Source organism: Dipodomys spectabilis, unplaced genomic scaffold (genome assembly GCF_019054845.1).
Source record: "Dipodomys spectabilis isolate Male_0828 unplaced genomic scaffold, ASM1905484v1 ptg000004l, whole genome shotgun sequence".
Lineage (NCBI taxonomy): Eukaryota > Metazoa > Chordata > Mammalia > Rodentia > Heteromyidae > Dipodomys > Dipodomys spectabilis.
This window is the reverse complement of record NW_024870681.1, coordinates 9,000,121-9,014,579: the sequence shown is the minus strand read 5'-3', so window position 1 is coordinate 9,014,579 and position 14,459 is coordinate 9,000,121. Positions and strand designations below refer to the sequence as shown.

General features: G+C 36.0%; 1 protein-coding gene across 6 annotated transcripts in view; it reads right to left on the bottom strand.

The window, feature by feature from the left end:
- The window catches only part of Bcas3 (BCAS3 microtubule associated cell migration factor), a 526,670-nt gene that overhangs the window by 256,209 nt on the left and 256,002 nt on the right, over positions 1 to 14,459 (bottom strand). The gene's annotated exons all lie outside the window — the stretch shown is intronic.

Genomic DNA, 14,459 nt, shown 5'->3' with positions numbered 1-14,459 from the left:
ACAATGTTCAACATCACGTGCTGCCCAAGATGATCATGTAGCATTAATGCAACTGAGGAAATGAATTACAAGTGGAAACAGAAAAAATGTAGTCAATGGTCACTATGTCGGACAGCACACTTCTAGCCCAGGAGGTGTGACTGGAAAAGGCCACTGAGACAACGTCCAGTGATAAAGACATCATTAACTTAGGTAGAGCTGAGTAGAAATACCTGAGAGCAGATATCCCTACAGCCCACAATGGACAAAATATAGCAATAAGCCAGAGAAGTCAGTAAATGTGAAAGAAAGAAAATATAACAAATACTAATAGTTGTGAAGACCATGTAGATAGACTAAATATATATTAGCCATTAAAATGTCAAGAAGCTCTTTCTTATGCAGGTTGCAGAGGAATAAGAGAGGGAGACAAAGCAGTGCAGATTGAACTATTTTCAAATTTGTATTACACATAATATCATATCTAAGTGACTGTGATATGGAGGATATCTTTGGTGGCTTAACTATCTGCTTAGAAAAATAACCACCCCCCAAAGTCTTAACACATATTATATTTTTGTTTCCATGTAAGTAACACAATCTCCTATCCAAGAGTAATGACATGTTTATATGTAACAGTTCCCACAAAAAAATCCTCTAGTCATGAAAGAGTTAAAAGAACCCCAAATTAGACACAGTTCATGTTAAAGGTTAGAAGAATAATCAGTCACTTGAAAAACACTACATAAACATTTTTCCGGATGCAATTTTCAGTCCAAGGATACATTTCCCAGTAGAAATCAGCAGCTAAAAAGGAAATCATTTCGTCTCCATAAGTGCCAAATTGTATCCTGATTTTTCCTGGTCTGGCTCAACTTTCAAAACTAGTGGTTCAACTTCTGCAATCTTTCACCCAATGACTATATAAACACATCTTTACAAGACAGACATAATCCTTGGGTGGGCCAATTTATGTTGGATTATGAAAATACTTAAAACACAAAATCATATAATGACTGTTGTCCTTTGGTTTTTCACTAAAAGGAAAGAAAAAAGCCATTTAACATAGGCCGTGGTTCATGTGAAGATAACATAACCTATGTTCATTGCTTTCTCCCCTACCAACATGTTAGAAAATAAATATTGCTGATAATTCAGGGGAAAAGATTCCTTCATATTTTGAAAGGTGAGATTTAAGTAAAAAATTTGCAAATATACTTCTGATGTAGCCACATGCCACTCAACAGACCATGCAATTGGGGTGAAGTAAACTTCTCACAACAGGCAAAGAAAAATCCTCACCCTTGGAAGTATTTCAATCTTCTGTATTTGGTCAGAGGTTATAGAAACATTAGTTTTAAAGACAAAGTAATCTTAAATAAGAAGCAAAAGATTCATTCAGAATTTATTACTCCTCCAATTCATATATATCTCACATTCTACAGAATCTCCCCTAAAACAATTCAAGCAAAATCTCAACCCCATACCTAGAACAAATCGTAAATTTTAAGTCTTCATGGCAAAGTAAACTCTGTTTTTTCACTTCTTCCTTGAAATTCTAGAGCTTTTATAGTCAATGACAAAAGGCATCATGAAAAGCCTATCTGCAGCCTTTACTATGTGGAAGGAAGAATTTTAACTTTTCCTCCAATGGATAAAGTTATGTGAAAGAAGACATCTTAGGAGTCTGTGGAGAATGCAGAATAAATCACAGCTGTAAGATCTGTGAGTTTGGTTGCACATTAAGAGATTTGCACATCTGTGCCTATACATTCCTGCCTTGGGAATAATCTATCTCCAAAATGATTCACGGAAAATACTGATAAGTTCTCCATCCTTCAGTAAGCAAAACTCAGAGCTGCATTTGCAGATAGTGCATTTCCATATGCTTTTGAGAATTACATCAAAGATCCATAAACTGATACTGATAAAAACTATTGTTGCCAAAATTGATGAGCGACCAAAAGCAAAGCAATAATGATCAAGTTTTAAAGAAAATTTATAGCTTGGTGAATATTTTTCTGATACCTACATTAGTTTCATCTTCATTTCCGAGAAAACAAATTATTATCATGGAAGTAATAGGAACTGTCTAAAGAAATTCACCCAGAAAACTAACACATTTCCTTTATTTCTCTAATTCACAAAATTTTAACTTGAGTACAGGGCATATTAGAAATGCATTTTCCTGCTCAAGTGAATAACTCTGACCAAAGCAGCATGAAATATTTAATTAAGTATTTTTATTTAAATGTAATGGATTCAAGGCCAGCCTAAGCAGCATAGTGAAATACTCTCCCAAAGGGAAAAGAAAAAACAGTAATGGAAACATAAAACTTTTAAGTTGTTTGCCAAAATCAGAAAACCTTTAGCTCTTTTAACAAGAACAAACATCTATATACATTGACATTCAAAATGAAAATTAAAGGCTGATTATTTAAAACTACTCTTTTTTAGTTCAAATATTTTAGATTCCTTTCTGATTTAAAACACTCTCCTATGAAAGCCACCATTATTTATAAGTGAAGAAAGAAGAGGGAATTTGTCTTACTTCTTCCCACTCCTCACTCTGCCATTGTCACCTGTATCTGTTTCCAGGAAGCCAATATTCATTAGGGTTAATCTGCCTACTAAATGAATAAACAAAGGATTTCTCTGTCACTAAGAGGCCAGGTGAGCCGATAGCATCTTCTAACACAGAAAATTATCTGTACCATACTGTTCAGGAAATTACCTGCTGCAACCCCACACCTGGGATCATTTGGCAGGCAGATCCCTAATGTTGAGTAATAGATGGAAAATAGACTTAAACCACTTTTCAAAACACAGAACAACATCCATAACTTTTGAACTGATGAATATTTCTGTGTAACTAACTAGTAACTCACCAAAGTAACCTAGAGAATATACAGAAAAAAATATACCAACAACTTTTCACACTCTTTAGACCCTTAAAAAAAATACCGTGATTTACAAGAACTGATGCAAAAATACCAACATTTTATAAAATATAGAAAACTGATACACAAATATTAGTATTACTGTAACTCTTCAAGATCTGGAACAGCCTGCAGTTAAAAATAAAAAAGAAGGATGTGATATTATATTACAAGCATTGCTGTTATAAGGAGATAAATTCAGACCAAATAAACTATAGGATGCTAGTGGTTAAAAATGTCAGTAAAAAGTGTCCAAGTATCAAATATTTGGAGTGTTTGTTAGTTTGTGCCAGTCCTGGGGTTTGAATTGAAGTCCTGGATGATGCCAGATTTTTTACTCAACGCTGGCGCTTAATCACTTGAGCCACAGCTTCACTTCCAACTTTTTGCGGGTTAATTGGAGAGAAGAGTCTCACAGACTTCCCTGTCCTTGCTGGCTTTGAACCATGACTCTCAGATCTCAGCATCTTGCGTAGCAAGGGTTACAGATGTGAGCCACTGGTGCCCAGGTCAACTATTTGTATACTAAAGAGATAATAAGACTACCCCATGTTTCATCTTCTGCAGCAGAATCCTAGAAATAATTTTTTTCTAGCTAAATAACTCAGTAAGAAACTACTGGTGCTAAATAAGCAACTATATAAAAAAGAAACAAGCCTTTTCACATGTAAAAAGGCAAGAAAAGAAATATATCCTACACTAGTTTTAATTAATATTTGATAGATTGTGTAAACACAGAAATTAATTGGAAAACTGACTTGATCACATGTAACAAAATTTACTCAATATGAAAACAAATAAGTTTAGGGTAATTATCTTCTGAAAATTATGTTCAGTTATCTATGAGGGCCTGGATATGATAGAACAAGAAATAAAATGAGATGTATTAGCATATATGTCAATCAAACAAAATTCTATTTCTTTCTTTTTTTGGAGCCAGTACTGAGGCTTGAACTCAGGGCCTGGGCACAGTTCCTTAGCTTCTTTGCTATGGTTAGTGCTCTATCCCTTGAGCCACAATTCCACTCCTGCCTTTTGTTGAAGAGTCTCACAGACTTTTCTGCCCAGACTGGTTTTAAGCCCCCTGTGTAGCCAGAACTTTTCAACTAAAGTATTAGCCAGTAGCGCAGCAAAGACCACCCATGCCAAGGACAGCTCTGGCCAGAGATAGGCAAAGAAATATTGTATTGTAAGAGAGAACTTCCAGTAAGCTACTCTGTATAGAGTACCTCTACCCCTTCTCTTCTCACAGCCCTACCCACCAGCACCAGACATCAAAATGCTATTTTTCCTTTATAAAAAAAATGCCATTTTCTTATTCAACTTTTAATAAAAGTGGCAGAGAAAATAAGCCAAACTACTGGGCAGATGATGAATTCTCTAGAGGGGTGGGAACTGGGAAATCAAAAGACTTAGAAACAGGGTCAGTGGACATTTAATGAGTGATTACTGTATGTTAGCCCCATATGGAATGGACTGGCTGCTCAGGAGTGACAGAAAACAGATACAGTCTTCCTAGAGCATACATCATCATTATTATTGAAGGCATAAGTTTTTGCTTGACAAGGGAACCCTGGTTGTTTTTTGTTTTGTTTTGTGTTGCTGGGCCTGGGGCACAAACTCTGGGCGTGGGTGTTGTCCTTGGGCTCCTTCGGCTCAAGGCTAGCATTCTACCACTTGAGCCACAGCACTACTTTGGGATTTTCTGTGATTAATTGGAGGTAAGAATCTCATGGACTTTCCTGCCCAGGTTGGCTTCCAACTGCAATCCTCAGATTTCAGCCTCCTGAGTAGCTAGGATTACAGGTTTGAACCACCAGCGCCCAGGCCCCCTGGTTGTTTTTATAACTGAATATATACTGAATATGCCAGACCTGTTTAAGATACTACAAAACTGTTGAGATGTGAACGCAGCTGGAGGAGGAGTGCTATCAGAGAAACCAAGTCATGTGTACACTGTATACAGCAAATGCAGAGTAGAGAAATAAAAGGACTTACCTAAAATATGAGATCTTTCATAGCCTCTATCTGTTGGGCCAGGTTCTCTGAGATAATCCATTTAAACATAAATCAAAGTAAATAAAAACTGTATGTGAATTCCAACAGCCATCAGCTTATGTTGTTGGATTGACAACAGATGCTAAGTATATGATGAGGGTCATAGATGCTTAAATTTATTTTTGAGAGTCTGTGTGTGTGCGCACACACATGCTCTCTTGTGTGTATGTGGGAAAATTCAGCATGTCAGTTTAAGGAATTGCATATGATTTCCCTTTTAAGACCCTAAAAAAACATATGGGAGCACGATAATGTCTGTCCTGACCTGCCAAAATCCTGTGGAGATCATCTCCAATCCACATCACATTCCTGAGCACTAATGCTCACCGCTGGGGCTTTTGCATTAGCAGATGTGTGAAAACGCATGTACTCAGAGAAGTCCCTGGTGGCTTCACATCTGAAGATACTCCGCTGCAACAGCTATTTCAGCCAAAAGCGAAATGATATTGCCAAATGAAGAATACCTTCATCTAAGCTAGTGTCTGGACAGAAAAATTCAACCAAAAGGTTTGTTACCTGGCTCACAACCAACAGGAGTCTGAGTGAATACTGGGCTTCAGCAGTTCTATAGTTTAGATCTAATTCTCAGGTCACATTAGAGATATTAGAGACATTTTCTTCACTCTATCCCCAATCCCCAAAAATTTCAATTTTAAAAGAAATCAATAGTAGATTTATATGCATGCGGTGAGTGGTGATTAAAATCAAGGAAGAATATATTCAGTGCTGTCCTTTATTTTAGTTGTGTTAAAGAATATGCTAGCCAGCTGTGGTAGCCTAACTTAGTCAAAAAAAAATTAACAAAACCCAGTTGGGCACTAGTGGTTCCTGTTTATAATCCTATCTGCTCAGGAGGCTGAGATCTAAGGATCACAGTTGGAAGTCAGCCAGAGCAGAAAAGTCCAACTAACCACCAAAAATCTGGAAGTGAAGCTGTGGCTCAAGTAGTAGAGCAATAGCCTTGCACACAAAAGCTCAGGGACAGTCCCCAGGTCCTAAGTACAAGCCTCAGAACCAGCACAAACAAAGTCCATAAACTCCGATCTGAACCTATGAACTGGTAAATGGGATATAAATAGAAGGACTGAAGAATAAAATTGAAATACTACAGGTCCAGAATAAAATTGAATCCTACTGAAAAATAGCGAAAAGCTAGGTGCTGGGGGCTCACGCCTGTAATCCTAGCTACTCAGGAAGCTGAGATCTGAGGATCACAGTTCCAAGCCAGCCCAGGCAGAAAAATCTGTGAGACTTTTCAATTAACTACCAGAAAATCAGAAGTGGCAATGTGGATCAAATTGGTAGAGCACTAGCTTGGAATAAAAAAGCTAGGAGACACCACCTAGACACTGAGTTTAAGCCCAATGACTAACAAGAGAAAAAAAGCAAAAGCAAAATAGGCTGGAGGAGTGGCCCACATGGTAGAGCACTTTTATATACAATGGAATTTTACACAGCCATTAGAAAGAATATTATGTCATTTGCAGGGAAATGGATAGACTTAGAACAATTCATATTAAGTGAGGTAAGCAGAGCTCAGAGAGAAATGGAGTATGTTGCTCTCATATTCAGAAGTTAGATCTAAAATACACTGGGACATAATAAGTTATACACGTCTTAGGCTGGAAATGTAACTTAGGGGTAGAGTGCTTGCCTAGAATACATGAAGCCCTGGTTCAATTCCTCAGTACCACATAAACAGAAAAAGCCGGAACTGGTGCTGAGGTTCAAGTGGTAGAGTGCTAGCCTTGAATAAAAGAAGCTCAGGGACAGTGCCCAGCCACTGAATTCAAGCCATGGGACTGGCAAAAATATTAATAATAATAAATTATACAGGTTCCTGGCATTAACACATAATGAGACCAAAACACGACATTCTTAGGAAAGGAACAGAAAGGCACAATGCCTATGTCCATCTGATCATAAAAAATAATATAAACTGAAATGAACTCAAGGAAATGGAAACAAGAGGTTTTTTTCTTCTTTTCCTGATTTTGTTTTCTTTTCATTTTGTTTGTCAATATGTCTTTTGGAGTATAAAGGAAGACACAGAAATGGAGGGACAAAGGGCAAACAAATGCAGCAGTTGTACTAACTAGAGAATATGTTGAAAATGTACTAAATTTGAGGGTGGAATGAGTGGGGAAAAACATTTCCAAAAGGGATGACCAAAATAAATAGAAATACTTAAAAACACATTCATTGAAAGGCAGGGAATGCATGCTGTTTCTGAGTAATTTAGAAATGCTTTTCAATCAGATTAGCATTTTTTTTTACAACCTATATCCAAACAAATATTTTCTTCATAAAGGCAAAAACAGCTTAACACTGGTGTTTGTTTTTTTAATGTTCCAGGTACTTCTAAGTTGTGTATATTTAGTTAACTCTGAAATCACTTATTGGTTTATAATTTCTCCCTCCCATCTTTAAATGTCCTATACAGATTTGCCTCACCTTTTCTCTGAGTAACTTTTGCATTTATAACTTGACGATGTGGATTCAGTAATAGATGTGTCACTGGAAGATTGTATTCTTAAGTTCAGTCCTAGCTACTAAAATGTATAAGCCTTAAAGTTTTTCATTTTTCTTAAAACAGCTGTGTACACATGCTCATGTTTTCATAAAGTGATCATTGTGCTTGCCTCTTTTAATTTCTATATTCTGAAGTGGTGCAGATTTAAGATCCTACGAAGCAAGCAGGGGGGGGCTCAGACAATATACAAACAAGCTGTATAAATCACAGTGTGGGATGATGAGGTTCGGGAACTGTACTGTGCACTGTATTTATATGTAATACGCATTTGAGCAGTTGCCAAAAGGCTGAATTGGAAGCTTCATGTCTGCATGAACTTTCCTACTTTTTTAATCTGTATGATGGACTTCATTTTTCTTGAATATTAAAGTTTGCCAATTGCTATGAAAAAAAAAAAAACATTTCCAAAAGGAAATGTACTCTACCTGACTTATGTAACTGTAACCCCTGTTTTTAGCATTTTTAAATTATAATAAAAATAAACCCTGTAACTGCCAGATAAATAAAATTCTTTAAATATTGTCATGGAACCGTCTTACATAATTTACAAAGTTCAAACCCAAGTACCACTAAATGAATGAATGAGTGAATATACCACCATCCTCAGATCTCAGCCTGATGAATGGCTAGCATTACAGGTGTGAGCCACAAATGCCTGGATAAACCTATCAATATTGATGTTTAATTTTTAGTTTTTTATGAATATCTATACATAAACATTAAATATTTTTAATATGTCCATGACTGTATCACTTTAAAACAAAACTTGGTAGTTTTGTGCCATTCTAACTTTACTATAATGCAAGGCAGTAAACACAATTTTAAATAGACAAGAAGCATTAAACAAGGGTAAACATAGGCTAAAAATGTAAAAAAGGACTATTTTATTGTAAATAATATGATAGCTCTGAATGTCCACATATCAAATAAAGTAATGCTGATATATTTAGTAAAAGTAGAGATATGTAAGGAAAGAAGGAAAATATTAGTAACATGGCAGCATAAGATTTTGCTGTTTTTAGACACACGGTAGCACTATATAGGGCTAGTGCCACATACTGGAATGGCCACAGGTGCCACTGTATCCAGCTTACTTCACAAATGGAGCCCACGCCATAGTATGTGGGTGTGTGTTAATGTATGTACACACATGTAGGCATACAACAAAGAAACTGGTATGGTAATGACTGCAATTTTTTTAGAGGACTTTTTATTTAAGAGGATGAATTTATATAGGTCAGCAGCTACTATTAATAGTAAAGATAGGTCTTAAGATTGATTTATTATTCCACATAGGGTGTCACAAAATGTTAGCATGTTGAAAATCTATTAAGGTATTTTCTGTACGATAATTTTGGAGGATGGTCTCAGAATATGGGATTTGGGAACAGTTTTTGCTTTAGTTATTTTTCCAAGTAGGATTTTGCATTTTGAACTCGGGAGAGTTCTGATCTCAATATAACCTTTCTCAACACCTTAATAACATTTTAAAAATTATTTTTGTTTTCTGCTACTATCATGATACTATTATTCTAAAGATTAGACCATTTCATTTTTATTTTCATATAGGAAAACTGTGGATGTTTTGCATATTTGCCTAATATAATACTCAACAAGTTCTTTAAATGCTGAATTCTTTCCATGCCTTTGATTTTTTTGTTCTGTTTCCTCTGCTTTATCCTCAACTCCTGATATTGTTTTCAATTTCATTTCTTCAACTGCTCCACGTCAATTTTCATGTCCTTTATTGACATTTTCATGGTGTCTATCTCCTTGTTAATTTTGTGTTTTGTTTCCTTCATTGAGATGTGTAGTTTCTGTCATCTTGTTGATGTTGTCTTAAATGCCCTGCATTTTCTTCATTTCCTGCCTGTATTCTTCTACTTTGTGGATCTGCCCTTCTATTTAATTTACCAATTGACATTATTTCTTGAATGATTCTTTAGCTCTTCCTCTGTGCTTTGTTCTTAATAGAGCTAACCCCTGAGTTGTTGGTTTTTTAAGAGTAGCATGTTGTCTTGGTTGTTCATGCATTTTGTAATCTTTCACTGTGGTGAGCACATCTGGGTTCAGGATTTGCAGGGGCCATTAAGACTAGGTTATTAGATTTGGTGGTAATGGACTGCGGTTTACTATATTTCTTATGGGAGCTGTATCAATACTGTCACACGCAGTGAGTTGTGGAGAGGCTTTTGGGTCCAGCTGGGTGTTATCCTGGTCACTCTGTCCAATGGTGTCCCAGGTGGGAATGCACAGGTAGGATTTTGGGGCTCAGTAAGCTACAGACCTGGTGCTGCAGGGAGATAGTGATGTCCTACATACAAATACATGGACAGGCATTTGGACCTGGCTGGGTGCAAACATCATCCTCACCCCAATCACCACCACCACCCCCCCGACGACATTGTGGGCAACAATTGATGTCCCAAGAAGGGATGCACTGGCGGGCTCCTGAAGCTGGCTAGGTGGAAGGCCCTGGAACTGTGGGCAGCAGTGTCCTAAGCAGGGGTGCATGGGCAGGCTTTTGGGCCCAGTCAGATGAGGTTAAGTATATATATATATATATATATATACACACATATACATATACATATATATGTGTATATATATATATAAACACACACATATATATATATACACTCATTGCCTGACTTTTGAATGGTAACTCCCCTTACAGAGCCTTAATAATAACAATAAAATTATTTTTAAAACTAATTGTTTGAACTCTCTAGATCAACAAAATATGCTGCCTATAAATGAAGATTTTATAGTTATATCTTTGTTATTTTATGTATTATCACATTTTCTAGACCATCCAGAGTAAATATGATCTTCAGGTTTTGGTTTAAGATAAAGATTATTTATTATATAAAGAATATACCTGTGGCTGGAAATTCTATGAGACTGTTATCTCCAATTAACCAGAAAAATGCTGAAAGTGGAGCTATGGCTCAACTGGTAGAGCTCTAGTCTTGAATGTAAAAGTTTAGGGACAGTACTCAGGCCCAGAGGAATTCAAGCCCTAGGAACCAAAAAAAGGAGGGAAAGGAACACATTTTTAAAAACCTTTTTTCATAGCCTCACTTCTCAAATTGAAACCCTTTTGTATAGCTACTTAATTTTTTTTTTTCAGAATAAACTTTCCCATTCACAGTTGTCTTCAAATAACTTCCTTTTACTATTAAGCAAGATTGTTGTTTTCTTACTGGACCAACTACTACAAAATGTTACAATCACAGATTTCATAGTATGAGAGAAATCATATTTCATCACAATTGATGATTCTTTTATTATAATATTCAATTTGGTATGTGAGCCTTGGGCTTGCTTGGGATTTCTGGATGTGAATTCATATTAAAGATTGATGCAGGGCTCTCCTTTTTGTATGCCATGCTTGTTAGTATTAAGCCATTCATTTTTAAAAGCATTGCTTAGGGGGACTTGAAAAAACCTGTTCTCAATAGGTGTTAAAAAGTTCCTTAATGCTAATTCTGTTTATTATGAAATAGACAAAGGACACAGCCTATGAGCAAAAAGGTGCGATAATGGCTTCTGCCTCACTGAGCTGTCAGCCTCAGTTAGCAGGATGCACTGTGTCTAGAGAATCCAAGCAAGTTTCATTTAAGAATAGATGGAAGACCAAAGAAGCTAACAAAATGGGGAACGGTTAACATTTGAGATACAATTTCGAAGCCAAAGGGATTTTTTTTGTAGTATTCATATAGAAGCAATAAAAAGATAAACAGATTAGAAATTATATACATCAAACAGTAGTAGCACTATGACTTAGTGGTAGAATGTTAGCCTTGAGCTGAAGAGCTGAGGGACAGAGCCCAGGCCCAGAACTGACAGAAAAAGAGAAAGAAAAGAAAAGAAAGAAAGAAAGAAAGAAAGAAAGAAAGAAAGAAAGAAAGAAAGAAAGAAAGAAAGAAAGAAAGAAAGAAAGAAAGAAAGAAAGAAAGAAAGAAGGGAGGAAGGAAGGAAGGAAAGAAAAGAAATTAAAAGAATATATTTTTGAAAATCAAACTGAGGCCAGGAGTCACGGCTTCAACTATAATGTTGGCAACATGTGTGGTAAAAATTCAGAAGACTGAAGTTTGAGGCTAGTTTATCAAGAAGTTAGAAAGACACCCTATCTCACTCAGCCAGGGTTGGTAAAATACCCTTGTAAGTTAAATGTGTGAGAAGGGCAGGTAGGACTGTGGGCTGATGCTGATCTTGGACAAAAAGTATGAGACCCTATCTGAACATCACTAAAGCATAAAGGGCTGGAGGTATGGCTCAATAGAAAGAGTGTTTGTCCAGCGAGAAACCAGGACTCAAAAATAATGGAATTTTAGACCTGAAAAAATACAATAACCAAAACAAAAAGCTAACTGAGTTGATCATAATGGTGGTATACACCAATACTCAAAACTATTTGGAAGGCTGAAGTAGGAGGATCACTTGAGGACAGCCTGGGTAACATAAGGAGAGTGCATTAAACAACAAAAACCTAACATGGGGTATTTAAATAGCGGTATAGAATAACAGTGGAAAAATTAGTAAACTGAAACACAGGACAGTAGAAATTTCCCAATCTGAGATTAAGGCAGAAAGATGAATAATCTGAGGTCAGCCTGGGCTATATAATGAGACACTGTCTCAAAAACAAAAAACAAAAGCAAAACCATCTTAACACAGAGAGAAAACTGGCACTCAAAAAAAAATTCAGAATCTAAGAAATAGATGTGATTGTAATGTAATACACCTGACACATCTGCAGGTTTAGGTCTAAAAAGGAGAAAAAAAATGCTGTAACTTGAAAAGGTAGTAGTAACTCACCACTACCCAAATTTTGCAACAGATAAGAATCTATACATTAAAGAACCTGAGCGGACACTAACCAGGAACCCCCAAGAAAGAAACCTAGTAGAAGCCACAACAGAATTAAACTTTCCCCCAGTCCAGGAGATGATGAACATTTTATCAGTGACTGAGCTACATCCTCAATCCAGGACCAAATTTCTGAAAATGAAAGACTTTAAAAAAAGTTTTGAAGGCAGTGAAAGACAAATGATTCTTTACCAATAAGGTCAAACAACAACACAACACTAGTGTGCTCAAAATAAATATAATACAGAAGATTAAATACAACATATATTTTATTTTTTAAAATTTATTGTTATTACAACAGTAATATACAGATGGGTTAAAATTTTATAGGTCAGGTAAAGAGTACATTTCTTTTTGGATAATATCCCAAACCATTTTTTTGTTTTTTTGCCAGTCCTGGGGCTTGAACTCAGGGCCTGGGCACTGTCCCTGAGTATCTTGTGCTCAAGGCTAGCACTCTACCACTTAAGCCACAGCGCCACTTCAGGCTTTTTCTATTTGTGTGCTACTAAGGAATTGAACCCAGGGGTTCATGTATGCTAGGCAAGCACTCTACCACTAAATCACATTCCTATCACCACAATACATGCGTTAATGTTTTTATTTTTAATGGACATATCATTAAAATATTTATGTGATACTGTGTGATATTTCACTACAAAACACAATTATCTTTGAATGATGAAAGAGCTGTTACCTCTAATATGATTCCAAATATATGTACCATATGTTATTCTTTTCACAATATGATTATTGTAGAAAGAAATGATGAAAGGACAAAAACAGAAGATGTACTCAGTTGGGAGAATGGAAAACTATGAGACACTATAAATATTATATATACAGATGTAACATATATACTATATAGCATATATTAAGATATATTATAAATCCTATATATATAACATTATGTATATCTCATATGCTTTATTATGAATAAGCTATATACAGTATATTATAAGATAGATATATATTATGTATGATTTATATAAGACATATTTTTAAGCTGGGCCCTGGTGGCTCACGCATGTAATCCTAGCTACTCAGGAGGCTGAGATCTGAGGATCATGGTTCGAAGCCAGCCCGGGCAGGAAAGACCGTGAGATTCCTATTTCCAATAAACCACCAGAAAACCGGAAGTGGCGATGTAGCTCAAGTGGTAGAGCGCTCGCCTTGAGCTGAAGAGCTGAGGGACAGCGCCCAGGCCCAGAGTTCAAGCCCCACGACCAAAAAAAAAAAAAAAAAAAAAAAAAGACATATTTTTAAAATACTGGAAAGATATATCTTTCAAACATACATAAAAGAAAAGAATAGATGTGTAAATATCAGATAAACTTAACATTAGAGGAAAGGAAAACTTTCAGAGAGCAGGGAGACATTACAAAATGATAATGAAGCAAAATTGGACAAGTGAAAGAACAAGTGTGTACTCCATTACTGCCAGAGGTTGCAATAAGCTTCTCAAGAAGTGGATGTCTCACATACTGCTGCTGGGAATAGAAAGTGATATCGCAATTATGTAAAAATGTTTGACAGTTTCTTGAAAATTTAAACATGTATTTACAATGTGACCTCAGGCAAATGAAAACTCATCCAAAAAGAAAAAATCTGGACAATTTCATTTGAAATTTCTATAAACTAGAAACAAATATGTTCAACAACTTTAAATTTGAACATTTAAATTAACTGTGGTACATCCATATAATAAGGAGGGGGGGTTGCAAAGTGGACCTAATGCTTCACACATGCTAAACAGGTGCTTAACCACTAAGCTGTACCCCAGGGACACTATTAATACATCCAAAGGGAAACAATACTTCCAACAACTTTGGATGTACCTCAAGGGCATTATGATCAATTTAAAAAGGTGATATCAAAAGGCCACATATGGTATAATTCCATTTATTTAACACTGGCAATATGACAAATTTATAAAGATGGAGTGGAGACTAGTAGCTACACCCAGGTTAGAGACGGCAGTAAGAAGGGAAGAGCATGTAGCTATTATGGAGCTGGTACAAACAAGGGGTTTGTAGCAATGTAATAGTTCCTACTTTGATTGTATTAGTGACTAT